Raw genomic sequence first — 19,983 nt, 5'->3', positions numbered from 1 at the left:
GTGTTAATGAAGTGTCACGTGTCAATAAAGTCACGTGTCGATAAAGACACGTGTCGGTATAGTCAGGTTTTAAATTACATGTACGGTAAAATCAGGTGTCAGTTAAGTCAGGTTTCACTGTATCTTGTAGTTTTGACTTAGCAACATAAAACACAAAATATAATTAAATAATTTGCCTTAATGCTCTCTCGTATTAACACATTATTCTGACAGTCCGGTAAAAGTCCGTTGAATTTCGTAAATGACAACAGCATTGTTGTATTATTGTTAATATCAATAACACATATAGAATACATTGTATACCAAATATCAATATTAGTATGTATAATTGGGTCTATCTTTGGGCCGAGCGGTCATTTAAGGCGATATAGGATATTAATCGCTTGTTTTTGTTTTGCATTTTTTTTAAATACGCCTAAATAAATATTGAGATACGTTTTTATCCTTATAAAGCTTAATAATCATTTTAATTCCACATAAAGTAGGTCATCAAATTAAAGGTTTATATGTGTAAGGATTATGCCAAAATACTCCAGGACATTCGTAACAGAATATGCTTGCTATGTTTATTATAATGCATTATTAACATCTTTGAGAGACTGGGGAGTTTTATTCATTATGGTAACTGCCTACCAGGAAATTGGTGATTGTAGATCAACAAACCTAATTTTCGCCGTCTGTAAAGGGGAATTATTCGCCACGGATTGGGATTGTATATAGTGTTACAACGTCAAACGTAACTATAAATAATAGGTCATCGTTACTATAAATAAAAAATAGTTGTACAATAACACGAATTCCATTGAATCAATCAAATTGATAGATTTATAAAAGCTCAAAACTTTCATAATATATTTTTATACTTTAGTGAAGTTGAAAAATTGATAAACGTATTTTCGCAACAATGTTAAAATAGATTCAAAGGATCCTTGCAAATATCATTTGTTTGGTTTTTCAGGTCAGCAGTTCAAAAGTTTAAAAAAAAAAAAAGAAAAAGGGCATATGTACCTAGAAAATACCTCATTCATTAAGACTAACACATCTTATTGAGTAGACGTGTGTGTGTGTACTTTAACCCCCGGGGAATCGCCCCCTTGCCCTATTGTCCAAACCCCAACCAAGTCCCCCCACACATGTTCACATACACGTTGGCAAACTTAAGGTGTTTAACCATATTTAATTTGCCTCAATGCAGAAAAGTGTGTAAAGCTTGTCATCAAGATTGATCATGATGCATTTGGATTTAAATCCGAAGTTCGTATGTATTCTTCTGTTGATAAAATAACGACACCATTGTATTTCAGTACAGAACTTCCGTCCATTACACTACTGTAACGTATCACCGGTATGTGTGACGTATGTTAGTGACATGTGTTAGTGACATATACAACTCACAAAGGCGTTTCTCTGCTAAATTTGCGGTCCTATCTATGATGATATACACTGTCGTAAGATTAATTTTAAATGTGGACGAATTACGAAAATGATGCATTTGGATGTGTTCAACAATATCCGTGTCTGATTGTGCGTCTTTTCTGTAAAATTGAAGGATGATATCATTTAAATGTATCATTATCGTAATCGCTGTTTTATGATGAATATTTGTTTAAGTCAGTTTCTACAGAGGTATTACATTTAAACCACATATTACGATGCATTTGACAGAATTGCAGTCGATCGAAATTTTAGTATTGGATAAGAGTTCAAACAAAAGGCCGAGAGGGCCTGTATCGCTCATCGTGATATGTTTAAAGAACTTGTAATGAGGTAAATATGTACATATGAAATTTCAGAAAGATTCATCCAGCGCAATAAAGAGATTTTCCAAAAGTAGTATAAAATACCTGTGTGGAAAAAAGTTTGTGGGCTTCTTTGATTTATATAAAAAAAAACAATAGAAAATGAAATAACAAAAAACAAAAGAGTGGCCGAGATTTATAAACCATGGACCTTCAAAAACTAAAGTCTCTGTATCATTTGTTCCATGGAATTATCTTGTGTTTTTGCGGTAGGATAGGTAGCATTAAGAGAGATTTTTAAGTTAAAAATAGATCTTAGTTAAAATGGATGTTAAGTGAAACTGACAGAAAAAAATAAAACAATCGCTATAAACTAAGCTTTACAATAAAAAAGCAATGGACAGAGACACAGCTCAAACGTACCTCTGGTCACTCGAAGGAATTCAGACAAAGCTCACACTAACCTCTGGTCATTCATGATCAAAAGAATTCAGACAAAACTCAAACGTACCTCTGGCCGCTCAAAGGAATCCGACACAGCTCAAACGTACCTCTGGCAACTCAAAGGAATTCAGACATAGCTCAGACTTACCTCTGGTCACTCAAAGGAATTCAGACAAAGCTCAGACTTAACTCTGGCTACTCAAAGGATTTCAGATACAGCACAGACTTACCTCTGGCCACTCAAAGGAATTCAGATAAAGCTCAGACTTCCCTCTAGCCACTCAAAGGAATTAAGACAAAGCTCAGACTTACCTCTAGCCACTCAAAGGAATTCAGACAAATTTCAAGCGCAAAGGAATTAAGACAAATTTCAAGCGTACCTCTTGCCCTTACCTCTAGCTACTCAAAGGAATTCAGACAAAGCTCAGACTTACCTCTAGCCACTCAAAGGAATTAAGACACAGCTCAGATTTACCTCTGGCCACTCAAAGGAATTCAGACAAATTTCTAGCGTACCTCTGGTCACTCAAAGGAATTCAGATAAAGCTCAGTCTTACCTCTAGCCACTCAAAGGAATTAAGACAAAGCTCAGACTTACCTCTAGCCACTCAAAGGAATTCAGACAAATTTCAAGCGTACCTCTTGCCACTCAAAGGAATTCAGATAAGCTCAGACTTACCTCTAGCCACTCAAAGGATTTCAGATAAGCTCAGACTTACCTCTGGTCACTCAAAGGAATTCAGATAAAGCTCAGACTTACCTCTGGCCACTCAAAGGAATTCAGATACAGCTCNAAGACACAGCTCAGATTTACCTCTGGCCACTCAAAGGAATTCAGACAAATTTCTAGCGTACCTCTGGTCACTCAAAGGAATTAAGACAAAGCTCAGACTTACCTCTAGCCACTCAAAGGAATTAAGACAAATTTCAAGCGTACCTCTTGCCACTCAAAGGAATTCAGATAAAGCTCAGACTACCTCTGGCCACTCAAAGGAATTCAGACAAATTCCTAGCGTACCTCTGGTCACTCAAAGGAATTCAGATAAAGCTCAGACTTACCTCTGGCCACTCAAAGGAATTCAGATACAGATCAGACTTACTTCTGGCCACTCAAAGGAATTCAGATAAAGCTCAGACTTACCTCTGGCCACTCAAAGGAATTCAGATACAGCTCAGACTTACCTCTGGCCACTCAAAGGAATTCAGATACAGCACAGACAGACCCTAGACTACCGACACATCCGGAAAATGTTTGACATTTTATAGAAAAATGCACCCCTGAACAAAGTCATAGGAAATCAGGCAATCTGATTGGTTTTAAAAAAAAAACTTGCGAAACGATTATGCATTAATTAATTTAGCTTAAATTGCGATTACATGTCGTAAGTCGTGGTAGGGCATGACTGCTTCATCCTCAGTATGAAATACATTTACACCTAAACTATTAACCTATCCTAAACATAACCCCCTTTAAGAAAAATAACAATACACGAATTTGAACTTTAAAAGTTCATGTCTCCTAAATTGCACGGCGTCACACACAGCTACCGTAACACGTACGGGGGATCCATTTTATCGTAATTAATTCTAACGCTCACTCTGAAAACTTAATCTAGTGAATTAAAGTTTATTAACTTAAAACTTATCTATTAAATCTCCAATGTATGCGGTTGTAGGGGTTAATGGGTGTTACCAAGCTGCATGTTTGCGTAACGTAGAAATATGTCGTGTTTGGTATAAACAGGGTCGAGTTTATATACGTTACGATGACCGAACGCTTAGATCCTTTCTGGTAAACATGATATACCAGATATCCACGCTTCTTGCTTTGTAACTTTATTAATTTATCATATAGCTATAAAAAGATTTGACGCTATAACTAAATTGAATTATAGGGACATTTGCCGAAGGTTTGTCGCGAACGGGAGACACAAATAATGTCATGTGTTCTATTTATTTTCCTGTGGTTTGGTACGTTTGTAACATCGATTTAAAACGATTGTTTTCAGGTTCTGTCAATTACTATTGAAATTGAATATGTGTGTAGGCCATGTGATGAACAGAACCCTTCAGAACCAACTTTTGAGTAAACTTATTATTCACGGCGCTTAAAGGTTATCCGGGAAAGATCGATTTACTTCACAATATTTCATACATGATTTACAATTTTGAAATGGAATATATACAATAACTGCGAACATTGCTCTCTCAATCACGCAAAAACATGCTCCTACATATAGTCATACCCCTACCGAAGATTGACTACAATCAATAACAAAAGAAATGACCCCTCCCCATCACTGACTCAATCCATGTCAGAAGACCGGACCCCTCCCCCTCACTGACTCAATCCATGTCAAATAACGGACCCTCCCCCTCAGTGACTCACTCTATGTCAAATAACGGACCCCTCTCCCTCACTGACTCAATCTATGTTGAATAACGGACCCTCCCCCTCACTGACTCACTCTATGTCAAATAACGGACCTCTCCCCCTCATTGACTGAATCCATGTCCAATAACGGACCCCCCCCCCTAACTGACTCAATCTATATCGAAGAACGGACCCTCCCACTCACTGACTCAATACATATCAAATAACGGACCCCTCACACTCACTGACTCAATGCATATCAAAGAACGGACCCCCCCCCCTAACTGACTCAATTCATGTCAAAGAACGGACCCCTCCCCCCCACTGACTCAATCCATGTCCAATAACGGACCCTCCCCCTCAGGGACTCACTCTATGTCAAATAACGGACCACTCCCCCTCACTGCCTCAATCCATGTCAAATAACGGACCCCTCCCCCTAACTGACTCAATCCATGTCAAATAACGGACCCCTCCAACTCACTGACTCAATCCATGTCAAATAACGGACCCCTCCTCCTCACTGACTCAATACATGTCAAATAACGGACCTCTCCCCCTCATTGACTGAATCCATGTCAAATAACGGACCCCTCCCCCTCATTGACTCAATCCATGTCAAATAACGGACCCTCCCCCTCACTGACTCACTCTATGTCAAATAACGGACCCCTAACTCTCACTGACTCAATACATATCAAAGAACGGACCCCTCCACCTAACTGACTCAATCCATATCAAAGAACGGACCTCTCCCCCTCACTGACTCAATCTATGTCACAAGAACTGACCCATCCCCCTAACTGACTCAATCCATGTCAAAGAAAGGATCTCTCCCCCTCACTGACTCAATCCATTTCACAAGAACTGACCCCTCCCCCTAACTGACGCAATCCATGTCAAAGAACGGACCTCTTCCCCTCACTGACTCAATCCATATCAAAGAACCGACCCCTCCCCCTCACTGACTCAATCCATATCAAAGAACGGCCCCCTCCCCCTCATTGACTCAATCCATGTCAAATAACGGACCCCACCCCCTCACAGACTCAATCCATATCAAAGAACTGACCCCTCCCCCTCACTGACTCAATCCATATCAAATAACGGACCCCCCCCCCTCACTGACTCAATCCATATCAAAGAACGAACCCTCCCACTCACTGACTCAATCCATGTCAAAGAACGGACCTCTTCCCCTCACTGACTCAATCCATATAAAAGAACGGACCCCTCCCCCCCCTTGACTCAATCCATGACACAATAACTGACCCCTCCCCCGAACTGACTCAATCCATGTCAAAGAACGGACCTCTTCCCCTCACTGACTCAATCTCAATCCATGTCAAATAACGGACCCCTCCCCCTAACTGACTCCATCCATGTCAAAGAACGGATCTCTCCCCCTCCCTGACTCAATCCATGTCACAAGAACTGACCCCCCCCCCTAACTGACTCAATCCATGTCAAAGAACGGTCCTCTCCCCCCTCACTGACTCAATCCATGTCAAAAGAACTGACCCCTCCCCCCAACTGACTCAATTCATGTCAAAGAACGGACCTCTCCCCCTCACTGACTAAATCCATATCAAAGAACGGACCCCTCCCCCTCCCTGACTCAATCCATATCAAAGAACGGACCCCTCCCCCTCATTGACTCAATCCATGACACAATAACTAACCCCTCCCCCTAACTGACTCAATCCATATCAAAGAACGAACCCTCCCACTCACTGACTCAATCCATGTCAAAGAACGGAACTCTCCCCCTCACTGACTCAATCTATGTCACAAGAACTGACCCCTCCCCCCAACTGACTCAATTCATGTCAAAGAACGGACCTCTCCCCCTCCCTGACTCAATCCATGTCACAAGAACTGACCCCCCCCCCTAACTGACTCAATCCATGTCAAAGAACGGACCCCTCCCCCTCATTGACTCAATCCATGACACAATAACTGACCCCTCCCCCTAACTGACTCAATCCATGTCAAAGAACGGATCTCTCCCCCTCACTGACTCAATCCATGTCACAAGAACTGACCCCTCCCCCTAACTGACTCAATCCATGTCAAAGAACGGACCTCTCCCCCCTCACTGACTCAATCCATGTCAAATAACGGACCCATCCCCCTCATTAAATCAATCCATATCAAAGAACGGACCCATCCCCCTCACTGACTCAATCCATATCAAAGAACGGACCCCTCCCCCTAACTGACTCCATCCATATCGAAAAAACGGACCCCTCCCCCTCACTGACTCAATACATGTCAAATAACGAACCCCTACCCCTCACTGACTCAATCCATATCAAATAACGGACCCCTCCCCCTCACTGACTCAATACATGTCAAATAACGGACCCCTCCCCCTCATTGACTCAATCCATGACACAATAACTGACCCCTCCCCCTAACTGACTCAATCCATGTCACAAGAACGGACCCTCCCCCTCACTGACTCAATCCATATCGAAGAACGGCCCCCTCCCCTTCACTGACTCAATCCATATCAAAGAACGGACCCCCCCCCCTCACTGACTCAATCCATGTCACAAGAACGGCCCCTCCCCCTCATTGACTCAATCCATATCAAAGCACGGACCCCTCCCCCTCACTGACTCAATCCATTTCAAATAACGGACCCTCTCCCTCTCACTGACTCAATCCATATCAAAGAACGGCCCCCTCCCCCTAACTGACTCCATCCATATCGAAAAAACGGACCCCTCCCCCTCACTGACTCAATACATGTCAAATAACGACCCCCTACCCCTCACTGACTCAATCCATATCAAATAACGGACCCCTCCCCCCCATTGACTCAATCCATATCAAGAACGGACCCCTCCCCCTCACTGACTCAATACATGTCAAATAACGACCCCCTACCCCTCACTGACTCAATCCATATCAAAAGAATGGACACCTACCCCTCACTGCCTCAATCCATGTCACAAGAACGGACCCTCCCCCTCATTGACTCAATCCATATCAAAGAACGGACCCTCACTGACTCAATACATGTCAAATAACGAACCCGGACCCTCCCACTCACTGACTCAATCCATGTCAAATAACGAACCCCTCCCCCTCACTGACTCAATCCATGTCAAATAACGAACCCCTACCCCTCACTGACTCAATCCATATCAAATAACGGACCCCTCCCCCCCATTGACTCAATCCATATCAAAGAACGGACTCTCTCCCCCTCACTGACTCAATCCATGTCACAAGAACGGCCCCTCCCCCTCATTGACTCAATCCATATCAAAAACGGACCCCTCCCCATCACCGACTCAATCCATGTCACAAGAACGGACCCTCCCCCTCATAGACTCAATCCATATCAAAGAACGGACCTCTACCCCTCACTGACTCAATCCATATCAAATAACTGACCCCTCCCCCTCACTGACTCAATTCATATAAAATAACGGACTCCTCCCCCTCACTGACTCAATCCATGTCACAAAAACGGACCCTCCCCCTCACTGACTCAATCCATATCAAATAACGGACCCCTCCCCCCCATTGACTCAATCCATATCAAAGAACGGACCCTCACTGACTCAATACATGTCAAATAACGGACCCCTCCCCCTCACTGACTCAATTCATATAAAATAACGGACTCCTCCCCCTCACTGACTCAATCCATGTCACAAGCACTGGCCCCTCCCCCTCACTGACTTAATCCATGTCAAATAACGGACCCTCTCCCTCTCACTGACTCAATCCATATCGAAGAACGGCCCCCTCCCCTTCACTGACTCAATCCATATCAAAGACCGGACCCCCTTTCCCTCATTGACTCAATCCATATCAAAGAATGGACCCCTCCCCCTCACTGACTCACTCCATGTCACAAGAACGGACCCTCCCCCTCACTGACTCAATCCATATCAAAAAACGGACCCCTCCCCATCACTGACTCAATCCAAGTCACAAGAACGGACCCTCCCCCTCATTGACTCAATCCATATCAAGAACGGACCCCTCCCCCTCACTGACTCAATCCATTTCAAATAACGGACCCTCTCCCTCTCACTGACTCAATCCAGATCGAAGAACGGACCCCTCCCCTTCACTGGACCCATCCCCCTCACTGACTCAATCCATATCAAATAACTGACCCCTCCCCCTCACTGACTCAATTCATATCAAATAACGGACCCCTCCCCCTCACTGACTCAATCCATGTCAAATAACGGACCCTCTCCCTCTCACTGACTCAATCCATATCGAAGAACGGACCCCTCCCCTTCACTGACTCAATCCATATCAAAGAACGGACCCCCTCCCCCTCATTGACTCAATCCATATCAAGAACGGACCCCTCCCCATCACTGACTCAATCCATGTCACAAGAACGGACCCTCCCCCTCATTGACTCAATCCATATCAAAGAACGGACCTCTACCCCTCACTGACTCAATCCATATCAAAAAACGGACCCCTCCCCATCACTGACTCAATCCATGTCACAAGAACGGGCCCTCCCCCTCATTGACTCAATCCATATCAAAGAATGGACCCCTCCCCATCACTGACTCAATCCATGTCACAAGAACGGACCCTCCCCCTCATTGACTCAATCCATATCAAAGAACGGACCTCTACCTCTCACTGACTCAATCCATAACAAAGAACGGAACCCTCCCCCTCAATGACTCAATCCATATCGAAGAAATGACCCCTCCCCATCACTGACTAAATCCATGTCGCAAGAACGGACCCCTCCCCCTCATTGACTCAATCCACATCCTCCATTTAAATTCCCTTTGCCCAAAGATGCTCGGTACAAAAGGAGAAGGATCTTTAATGTTTTCCTTTATTTCCCCTAACGGGCCCCACCCATATGTCCCAAAGAAGGGGGTCCACACACACCTCAGTTTATACAAAAAATATTCTTTTGTCCCTAAGCATGCTTCAGACTGCATTGGGTTTAAATCCCTTCACTTGTATAGTAGGAGAAAAAATGTCCTCTATTTCCCATATTGGACCCCGCCCCTCCGCCCCTGGTAGGGCCACACTCTCCGTTTATACAAACTTGAGGCTATTTTGTCCAAAGATGCTCACGAACAAATTTGGTCAAAATCCTGTTATTGGCTGAGAAGAAGTTTTTTAAAGATTAGCCTATTTCTCCCCTATTTGGCACCGCCCCTCTGTCCCCAGGGGGACCATACCCTCCGTTTATACAAAACTGAGAACCCTTTGGCCAATGTTGCTCCAGACCAAATTTGGTCAAAATCCTCTGAGCCGTTAAGGACTAGTAACGTTTTAAACGTTTATGAATAACATACACATAGCCCTGTAGGTTTTTTTACGGCGAACAATGTGAAAAATCAATTATACAGTAAAATAGCAAATAGATTTAAAACAGCATATGTTAAGAACAAAAAGAGAACAGACTATATCACATGGGAAATAAGCGAAATATCACAGCATGCAAGATGACAAGAATAAAGTACCAAAATATTAAGCACAAACTCATAAATCACCTTGTACAAGATAAAACCAAAATAAACTGCCCACCCCTTCCTTTAGAATTCCTAGTTCTCACAAACTCCATGCTTTCTACGTTACCCCACCCCTTCCCTTTAACTCCCGGCCCCTAAATGTCCCTGCCCTTTACTGCAGACTCCATGGTCCTTAACTGCCACACGCATTCCCTAAGACTCCTTGTCTCTAAAACTGTCCCGCCCCTTCCCTAAGACTCTCTTGTTTAAAGCTGTCCTATCCCTTCTCTTTGGCTCTATGACACCTTCACTGGTCCGCCCCTTTCTGTAGACTCCTAGGTCCTTAACTGCCACATGCTTTCCCTTTGACTCCATGTTTCCAAAACTGTCCTGCACTTTCTTTAAGACTTCCTAGCTTGTGAGCTGTCCCGCCCCTTCCCTTTCACTCCATGGCCCTTAAACTGCCCCGTGCCTTCCCTGAGACTTTATGACTCTTTGCATCTCCTATTACTTCGAGGTGTTTTCCTGGTCCCTAAGCCGCCACGTCCCCTCCTTTAACTCCCTGACACTTCCACTTCCCGCCCCTTCCCTGATAATCCCTGTCTCCTAAACTGCCCCGCCCATTCCCTTAGAACCCTTGGCTCCTTAACACCCAAACCTCTTCCCTTAAACTCCATGGCTTTCTTTACTGCCCGCCCATTCCCTAAGACCCACTGGTCCCTAAATTGACCCCTTACTGTGGATTTCTTGGTCCCTTAACTGCCTCGCCCATTCTCTAAGACCCCCTGACCCGTAACCCTCAACGCTTTTCCCTCTGGTCCCTTAATTGACGCGCCCCTCCCGTTGACTCCGGATCCGTGGCTATAATATGTATCCCACCACTCCCACCCTAAGCAGTTATCTCCCTTTCCTTTATTGTCTGTGTCCTAATCTGCCCCGCTCCCTCGGGTCCGACCGCATACATATTACGTAGAGTGTGTAAGTACTACTTACCTTTACGCTGATCGCTATGATACACCTGTACATGTCTACCTGTAATAGGTAACTAACACCTGATCATGTTGTCGACAGGTAGCAGAAGAAACTAAAAGCTTATCTATCATTATAAATATCTCTTTAAACTTCTATACGGGTCAAGGGTCACATGCTACTCTTCGACAATAGGGTATTATTGTTAAGAGACTGTAAATTATTTTCACCTGTCCAAATGATAATCAGGCGAGTGAAGGTCACGTGTTTCGCTCACCTGTATCATTACCTGTCCCTTAATATAATTATAGTCTGTTGTATCACTAACGACCAAAGAGAATGTGGAGTCTCCATACCCAAGCCCCCTTCACTTCAACGCCTTGATTACTATGAAAAATTTGAATCATAAAATTTCATTTATGAAATATCGTCGTCACAATGTTGTCTGCAAGTTTTAATTGCACATACGGTAATGTCGCCTTCTAACTTCGAGCTAGAATGTATTTCCCTTTCACCCAATCGGTAGAGCAGCGGACTGGGAAGCTAGGGATCGCAGCTTCGATCCCCGGCGGAAGTACCCTACTCTCATCCCCGTCAAAAAATGGTGTCCATGGGCCCCCTAATGGTGACATGGAGTTAGAATCTGGATTTTGGTAGTGTTCGAGATCAAATACATTTAAAAAATGTGAGGGGTGTGTGTAGTGCGCAGGTTTTATTGTACATAGGATTACGGTCGTCGTCTAGCCACGTGCTGAAGGAATTATCGATAGAGCTGCGGTCTGGGAAGTTGTGGATCGGTGTTCAATTCCTGATGGAAGCACATTACTCTTATACACTTGCATTATGGCGTTATCATTTACGGAAATACTGTACCAATGAAAGACGTCAAATAGTATTTTCGATAAGAGTGATTGTTTACGTTTTTGAATTCATTTTATAAGAAACAAAATGCCCAGCTCGTAGGAATCTAACATACAATCATCACAAGTTGGATATAGACCCAGCATCAAACTTCAAAAAACGTTATCCCCATAGCCCGGGGGTTGAAATTTCTGTTTGTCAGGCATGGTTCATTATTTTGCTCCCACACTTTTCTAACGTAAAAAAATAAGTTATAATAATGAAACCAAAGCATCGCGCCAGCATCAGTAGGCAGCGCATGAAATGTGTAAGTTGATGACATTACGTACCCTGGTAACATCGCATAAAGTGATGACGCGATGTTGACGTGTTCGGGAATAAAAGTGCTTACAAGCTAAGTGGGCTGTTTATCTTTGTCCTGGCAAGTGTTGAGAAGAAGCTTTCCGTAGAGTCGAATAAATGACATAAGTTTTTCATATCGCTTTTTAACATTTAAATCACTTAAATACCAGTTCTATTAAAGTTTTTTGAAATCGACAACGTGTAACATTTCATCCTGAGGTATTATGTTTCCAATACCCTTGTCAACAGTCCTAACCTTTATACACACATATATATAGAGAGAGAGAGAGAGATAACGGGCGCAATGGCGTTACAATGTATTTACAGATATGGAAAAAGGGAGACTTAGCTATAGGCGTGTAGTGTATCTGGGATTTAATTCAGCTCAAAGGGATTTGGAGGTTTAAATATCTGGTGTGAACACGATAGCGTCCCCTACTTTGTAAATAGCGACAGAAATATCGGAAGAAATTCACAAAATAACACAGTGTCTGCCTTGTTGTTTAGTACGAGAGTCAATCTTATCGGCTACAGGTCGGGTTTAGCTGTGTCGCGCCACCGACCCATCGCTTATATATGGTGTATTTGGAAAATCTTTTTTATCACAAAGCGAATTTGAAATGCATGTTTATTTCGTATATATGTTTCTAAACAAACAACAGAAACCAGAGCACACAAATGTAAATTACAAGATACGAATAGCTTGACCTCCAAGGAAAACAAACATATTTACTATAAATTTTATCGAAACAAATAGTAGATAGGGTTGTACACGGGTGAAAACCGGAGTTGGTTGCATGCATGGGCCTTTAGTCTCGGTCTCCAGATTTCTCCTATTTTATTGGGCGTAGTTAGGTTTTTGAGTAAAATAGAAAACATAATTAATAGAGTTAAGTATCATCGATCAATTAAAAAAGAAATAAATTGTCATCGCGTATGTATTAATTGATCATATACTTCATTATTGATTTAATTTATTATTGAAAATTTTCCATCCTGAAAAAGACCCAAGGAACACCACTGTCATAGTTCTATGAATTAAGTTGAATGTTAGAAGTTAAATATTAATATTCAACTTGTATGTTCTTCTTTTATACGACTTTAAACAACTGTCAGTAAAATATTTGTTACTCATTTTGTTAGCTTTAAATACATTATTTTAATTCAATTCACGGAATAAAATGTTGACTCCGCCAATAAAAATGGAGCAAAACCTAGATGTTTACACACTATTTAAAGAAGGTACACATTTGAAATTCGTTCAAATGACATACCTGATTGACAAACTTACAAATAATAATAAATATGATCGTCAGTTATTGCTGTCAAAGTTAGTGATGAATGAAAACTGGTAGAAACTATATCTTTATAAGGAAAACTTTTCGAATATTATATCATTAAATATGGTGGACTAAAGGGTAACAGGCCATTTGGACCCTCTTTAATATGCAGGTACACCTGTTAGCGTTGCAGGCCATTTTGACCTTTTGTTGCATTCGGGTACAGCTGTTAATATTCCAGGCCCGAGTGATCTCTTGAAGCATTCATGTACAGCTGTTAATGTTGCAGGACCGAGGGACCTTTTGTTACATTCGGATACAGCTGTTAACGTTAAATGCCAGATGGACCTCTTGTAACATTCGGATACTACTGTTAACGTTACAGGCTCGAGATACCTCTTGTAACATTCAGGTACAGTTGTAAACGTTACAGGCCAGTTGGACGTTTTGTAGCATTCGGGTACAGCTGTTCACGTTGCAGGTCCGAGTGACCTCTTGTAACATTCATATACAACTGTTAACAGTACAGGCCCGAGGGACCTCTTACTACATGTAGGCACAACTGTTAACCTTACAGGCCCGAGGGACCACTTGTTACATTCGAATACAGCTGTTAACATTACGGGCACAAGAGACCTTTTGTAACATTCGGATACTGCTGTTAACGTTACAGGCCCAAGGGACCTCTTGTAACATTCGTGTACATATGCTAACGTTACAGGACGGAAGGATCCCTTTTTCATTCGGGTACATCTTTTGACGTAACAGGCCCAATAGACCTCTTCTTACATTCAGATACAGCTGTAAACATTGTAGGCCCGAGGGACCTCTTGTAACATTCATGTACAGCCGTTAACATTACAGGCCCATTTGACCTCTTGTTACATTCGGGTTCAGCTGTTAACGTTACAGGCCCGAGGGCCCTCTTGTTACATTCGGGCACAACTGTTACGTTACAGGCCCGAGGGACATTTTGTAACATTCGTGTACATCTGTTTACATTACAGGCCCATTTGACCTCTTCTTACATTCGGGTTCAGCTGTTAAAGTTACAGGTCCAAGGGACCTCTTGTTACATCCTGGAACAACTGTTAACGTCACAAGCCCGAGGGCCCTCTTATTACATTCATGTACAACTGTTAACGTTGCAGGTCGGAGGGACCTCTTGTTACATTCGGGAACAACTGTTACGTTACAGGCCCTTTTGACCTCTTGTAGCATTCGGGTACAGCTGCTTACGTCACAAGCCAGAGGTCCCTCTTCTAGCATTCGTGTACAGCCGTTAACATTACAGGCCCATTTGACCTCTTGTTACATTCGGGTTCAACTGTTAACGTTACAGACCCATTTGACCTCTTGTTACATTCGGGAACAACTGTTACGTTACAGGCCCGAGGGACCTTTTGTAACATTCGTGTACATCTGTTTACATTACAGGCCCATTTGACCTCTTGTAGCATTAGGGTTACAACTGTTAACGTTACAGGCCCAAGGTTCCTCTTGTTACATTCGTGTACAGCCGTTAACGTTACAGGTCGGAGGGACCTCTTGTTACATTCGGGAACAACTGTTACGTTACAGGCCCTTTTGACCTCTCGTTTCGAGATGGTCTATGATAACTATTCTCAAACAGTAACGTAATGAATCTTGGTAGAACCATGGGGAACATCTTCTAACACCCGAGAACTGCTGGACGATACAATATTTTGAACACGTAAACAAACTTTCACACTTTCACAAACTCTGTCCCGAAATTCACCACAATATTTACCTTATTTAAATTACAAACTTCTGGACATTGACCTCTCAGTGACCGACTGTTGCACGTGCCACTCGTGAGAGAGGATACTTGTACCCAGTAATTATGTTTCCGTGAAGGAAATTTGATAATGTTGTGTGTATAATTATAATACGTACTTGGTCGACACCCCTTTATATAATGTAAATATCATAGGGAAGGAGGAAACGAAACGGGTTCACTTTGTATACAGCTGACAGAATATGGAGCTTTTATCGACAGTGTAGACCGATAAGATTTTGATAACCTGAATATTCATATTTTGGTCTTTGCCTTTTTAGAAACGACAAAATAACATCAAACGTGAATATTTTATAAACAATGACAAACTTATAGACACTGAAACGTATGAGTGTTATCGAAAGTACCACGGAACTGCACAACATAGGGAACAGTGTACACACTGCTGGCTGAATTGGGGCAGCAATTTCTATTGACTACAAAACTTTACAGGAAAGAATAATGAGCTAGAAAAAAATACGACTTCCCAGAGCATACAGACAGTCTCCAACTAGTCTCGTTATACCTATACGGTGTATACAAAACTCTATCATTGCCTATGGTTTATAAACGAGCTTGAGCAAGACCGATTTTAAGATTCCTTCATCACCTGGTCGACCTTAGTATACTCAGATGGCAAACATATTCTGTACTTCCATAATTTTACGTTCGTTTATACAAAATGAAATAGAATGACAGATCTTTATGATAAGAACTCTCAGTAAGTTAAAACGCTATATACAGGTAGTACGCACCTGTATAATGACAACTACAGATTTGTATACCCGTAATTAGTTAGTTAATATCATTAATAACAAAAGTACAAATACGTCAAACATAATTCCGAAAACAGATGTCTCGCTATTGTGTTGTTTCCTGCTACAACTTACATCAGGGGCGTCATACCTGTAGCACAGTTGGTAGCGCGTCGGCCTAATTATCGTAAGGTTGTAGTTCTAACCCTGTGTGTATATAACTGAGCTAGTCAAGTTACCCGTGTTGCTCGTCTGAGCCTGTCTAGAGTGGAGTATGATACTGTCTAGAGTGGAGTTCATACTGTCTAGATTGGAGTATGATACTGTCTAGACAGTATCATACCCCACTCTAGACAGAATCATACTCCACTCTAGACAGTATCATACACCACTCTAGACAGTATCATACTCCACTCTAAACAGTATCATACTCCAATCTAGACAGTATCATACTCCACTCTAGACTGTATCATACTCCAATCTAGACAGTATCATACTCCCCTCTAGACAGTATCATACTCCAATCTAGAGAGTATCAACTCCACTCTAGACAGTATCATCCACCACTCTAGACAGTATCATACTCCACTCTATACAGTATCATACCCCACTCTAGACAGTATCATATTCCACTCTAGACAGTATCATCCTCCATTCTAGACAGTATCATACCCCACTCTAGACAGTATCACACTCCCCTCTAGACAGTCTCATACTCCACTCTAGACAGTATCATACCCCACACTAGACAGTATCATACTCCACTCTAGACAGGATCATACTCCAAACTAGACAGTATCATACTCCGCTCTAGACAGTATCATTCTCCACTCTAGACAGTATCCTACTCCACTCTAGACAGTATCATACTCCATTCTAGACAGTATCATCCCCCACTCTAGACAGTATCATACTCCAATCTAGACAGTATCAACTCCACTCTAGACAGTATCATACCCCACACTAGACAGTATCATACTCCACTCTAGACAGAATCATACTCCACTCTAGACAGTATCATACTCCCCTCTAGACAGTCTCATACTCCACTCTAGACAGTATCATCCTCCACTCTAGACAGTATCATACTCCCCTCTAGACAGTCTCATACTCCACTCTAGACAGTATCATACTCTCATACTCCAAACTAGACAGTATCATACTCCACTCTAGACATTATCATACTCCACTCTAGACATTATCATACTCCACTCTAGACATTATCATACTCCACTCTAGACATTATCATACTCCACTCTAGACAGTATCATACACCACTCTAGACAGTATCATACTCCACTCTAGACCGTATCATACTCCACTCTAGACAGTATCATCCTCCACTCTAGACAGTCTCATACTCCACTCTAGACAGTATCATACCCCCCTCTAGACAGTATCATACTCCACTCTAGAGTGGAGTATGATACTGTCTAGAGGGGGGTATGATACTGTCTAGAGTGGAGTATGATGCTGTCTAGAGTGGAGTATGGTACTGTCTAGAGTGGAGTATGATACTGTCCAGAGTGGAGTTGATACTGTCTAGATTGGAGTATGGTACTGTCTAGAGTGGAGTATGCTACTGTCTAGAGTGGAGTATGATACTGTCTAGTTTGGAGTATGAGAGTATGATACTGTCTAGAGTGGAGTATGCTACTGTCTAGAGTGGAGTATGATACTGTCTCGAGTGGAGTATGATACTGTATAGAGTGGAGTATGATACTGTCTAGATTGGAGTATGATACAGTCTAGAGTGGAGTATGATACTGTCTAGAGTGGAGGATGATACTGTCTAGAGTGGAGTATGATACTCTCTAGAGTGGAGTTGATACTGTCTAGATTGGGGTATGATACTGTCTAGAGTGGAGTACGATACTGTCTAGAGTGGAGTAGGATACTGTCTAGAGTGGAGTATGATACTGCCTAGAGTGGAGTATGATACTGTATAGAGTGGAGTATGATACTGTCTAGATTGGAGTATGATACTGTCTAGACAGTATCATACCCCACTCTAGACAGTATCATACTCCACTCTAGAGTGGAGTATGATACTGTCTAGAGTGGAGTATGATACTGTCTAGTTTGGAGTATGATACTGTCTAGAGTGGAGTATGAGCCTGTCTAGAGTGGAGTATGATACTGTCTAGAGTGGGGTATGATACTGTCTAGAATGGAGTATGATACTGTCTAGAGTGGAATATGATACTGTCTAGAGTGGAGTATGATACTGTCTAGAGTGGAGTATGATACTGTCTAGAGTGGAGTATGATACTGTCTAGAGTGGAGTATGATACTGTCCGAGTTGGGGGTTACGGTATCTCTGTTGTAGTATACAACTGCCAAAGTACTAAAAACAAGGCGTTAGAAATGCAGACCGATAACAAACAGAATACCTCTACAATCTCTAGCACAAATTTGGATGTACTCCACACCACCCGACTCATCCATAAACATGAGCACGTATGCTTTTACCGATAAAATGACCAACTGGAAAAATGCATTTTTCTAAATCACAAACAAAATACACAGTAAATGCTATGCTAGAAGAAAGTAAACAACGGCATTCCACAAGAATCTGTTTTAGGACCACTTTTATAAGTCGTATATATATATAAATTACCACCCATACATGACAAGTACGGATACAAAAACAAAATGCTTTTACTCAGATGACACAATATTTTACCGTCCCATGTTCAACACCCAGGAGTACGACTACGCTTGGCCCTTCCCAACACTTCTGTGTTGACTGATCAGCTGCTACACTGTATACCAGTTTATGATCAAATCTCATCGAATCTAAACTTCTTTCCGTGCCAATTCTTCTTTATTCTTCCATCCTTTCGGTTTTTAAACGGTTTTTGATAGTTCGTTCCCATTAAGAACGTGTACCCATCTCCATTTGCAAAATATTTTGGATCTGTACCAGACAATTTTTATGCTACGTGTACAGGTATTCTATTTGCCGTCATGATGTTACATATTCTAAGTAATACATTGAAACTACTTACTTACCTTTATGAACTAGGAGAAATCAATCGCGTTCACCGGGTAGTTAGATATTGTGATATTTGACTGTAAAACTTCTGGTTGATACCTGCTGGTCTACTTCCGGTTCTGCCGGTGTAATCCGGTTGTCGTGTCTACACCAAACACAGCCGATACTAGTATAAATCTATGATAAGGTAATGTGAACTCGAGTACGAGGACACAATTATCGTTAAACAATCATTAAGTACATGCTTGTCGATTAAAAAAACACTTCAATTGAGGCATCTAACAGTTTTGAGAGAGAGAAAAATGTACATGCATAAGGAAATTGGAATGTTACCAAAATTTTTGTTACTGAGAATGACAATACTTCAGCGGGACGAAAGGAAACGTTGTCACAAATAACACTGTGAAGAAAATTTCAAAAGATGAAAGCTTAAAAGATAAAAGCTTAAGATAAAAGCTTAAAAGATAAAAGAAGAACAAAAGGGTGTCCCACAACGCCTGGTCCCGTAGTAAAACAAAGTCTATACACATCATTTCACCTATTAGATTATAAATGTAATCAATTTGCCAAAAAGACAGTCTTTATGTACATGTGTATTTACTGTAGTGTGCATGTGTATATGCGTATAATTACCTGTATATGTTTATTACAATTTCACCAGTGATATATCAGAAATTTAAAAACATACAAAAAATATCTTCACGAAGTATAAAGTATAGTGTCGATTTTATTTTGGCCAATCAGAACGGTCTATTATATCCACTGCCTTCAAAGCCTCGGGTTAACGACGGTGAGGTAATTGGCATACAATACTAAGTTTTCAACATAACTGCATTATTGATAGCATTATAGTAAGCAGATCACACCTCATCACACCAACTCGTAACTCAAAATGGCGCGCAGTCTTGATGTCAAAATTAACGTAATCATAAACGTTACGTGGCACCAAAGATTA

The 19,983-nt window shown here is 41.8% G+C and overlaps 1 protein-coding gene across 2 annotated transcripts in view; it reads right to left on the bottom strand.

Annotated features, from left to right (window-relative positions):
* LOC110466164 (protein FAM167B-like) overlaps positions 1-19,140 on the bottom strand; it is a 39,463-nt gene extending 20,323 nt beyond the window's left edge. The window contains exon 1 of one of the 2 annotated variants that reach the window (XM_021522517.1): positions 19,046-19,140. The gene's annotated coding sequence lies outside the window, so the exon portion shown is untranslated. Of the gene's footprint in view, positions 1-11,018; positions 11,093-19,045 lie in introns of those variants that run through there. The other variant, XM_021522519.1, reaches the window with a different exon arrangement.
* Between the last annotated feature and the right edge of the window lie 843 nt (positions 19,141-19,983).

This window comes from Mizuhopecten yessoensis, unplaced genomic scaffold, assembly GCF_002113885.1.
Source record: "Mizuhopecten yessoensis strain PY_sf001 unplaced genomic scaffold, ASM211388v2 scaffold11121, whole genome shotgun sequence".
NCBI lineage: Eukaryota > Metazoa > Mollusca > Bivalvia > Pectinida > Pectinidae > Mizuhopecten > Mizuhopecten yessoensis.
This window is presented reverse-complemented; position numbering and strand designations above follow the sequence as displayed.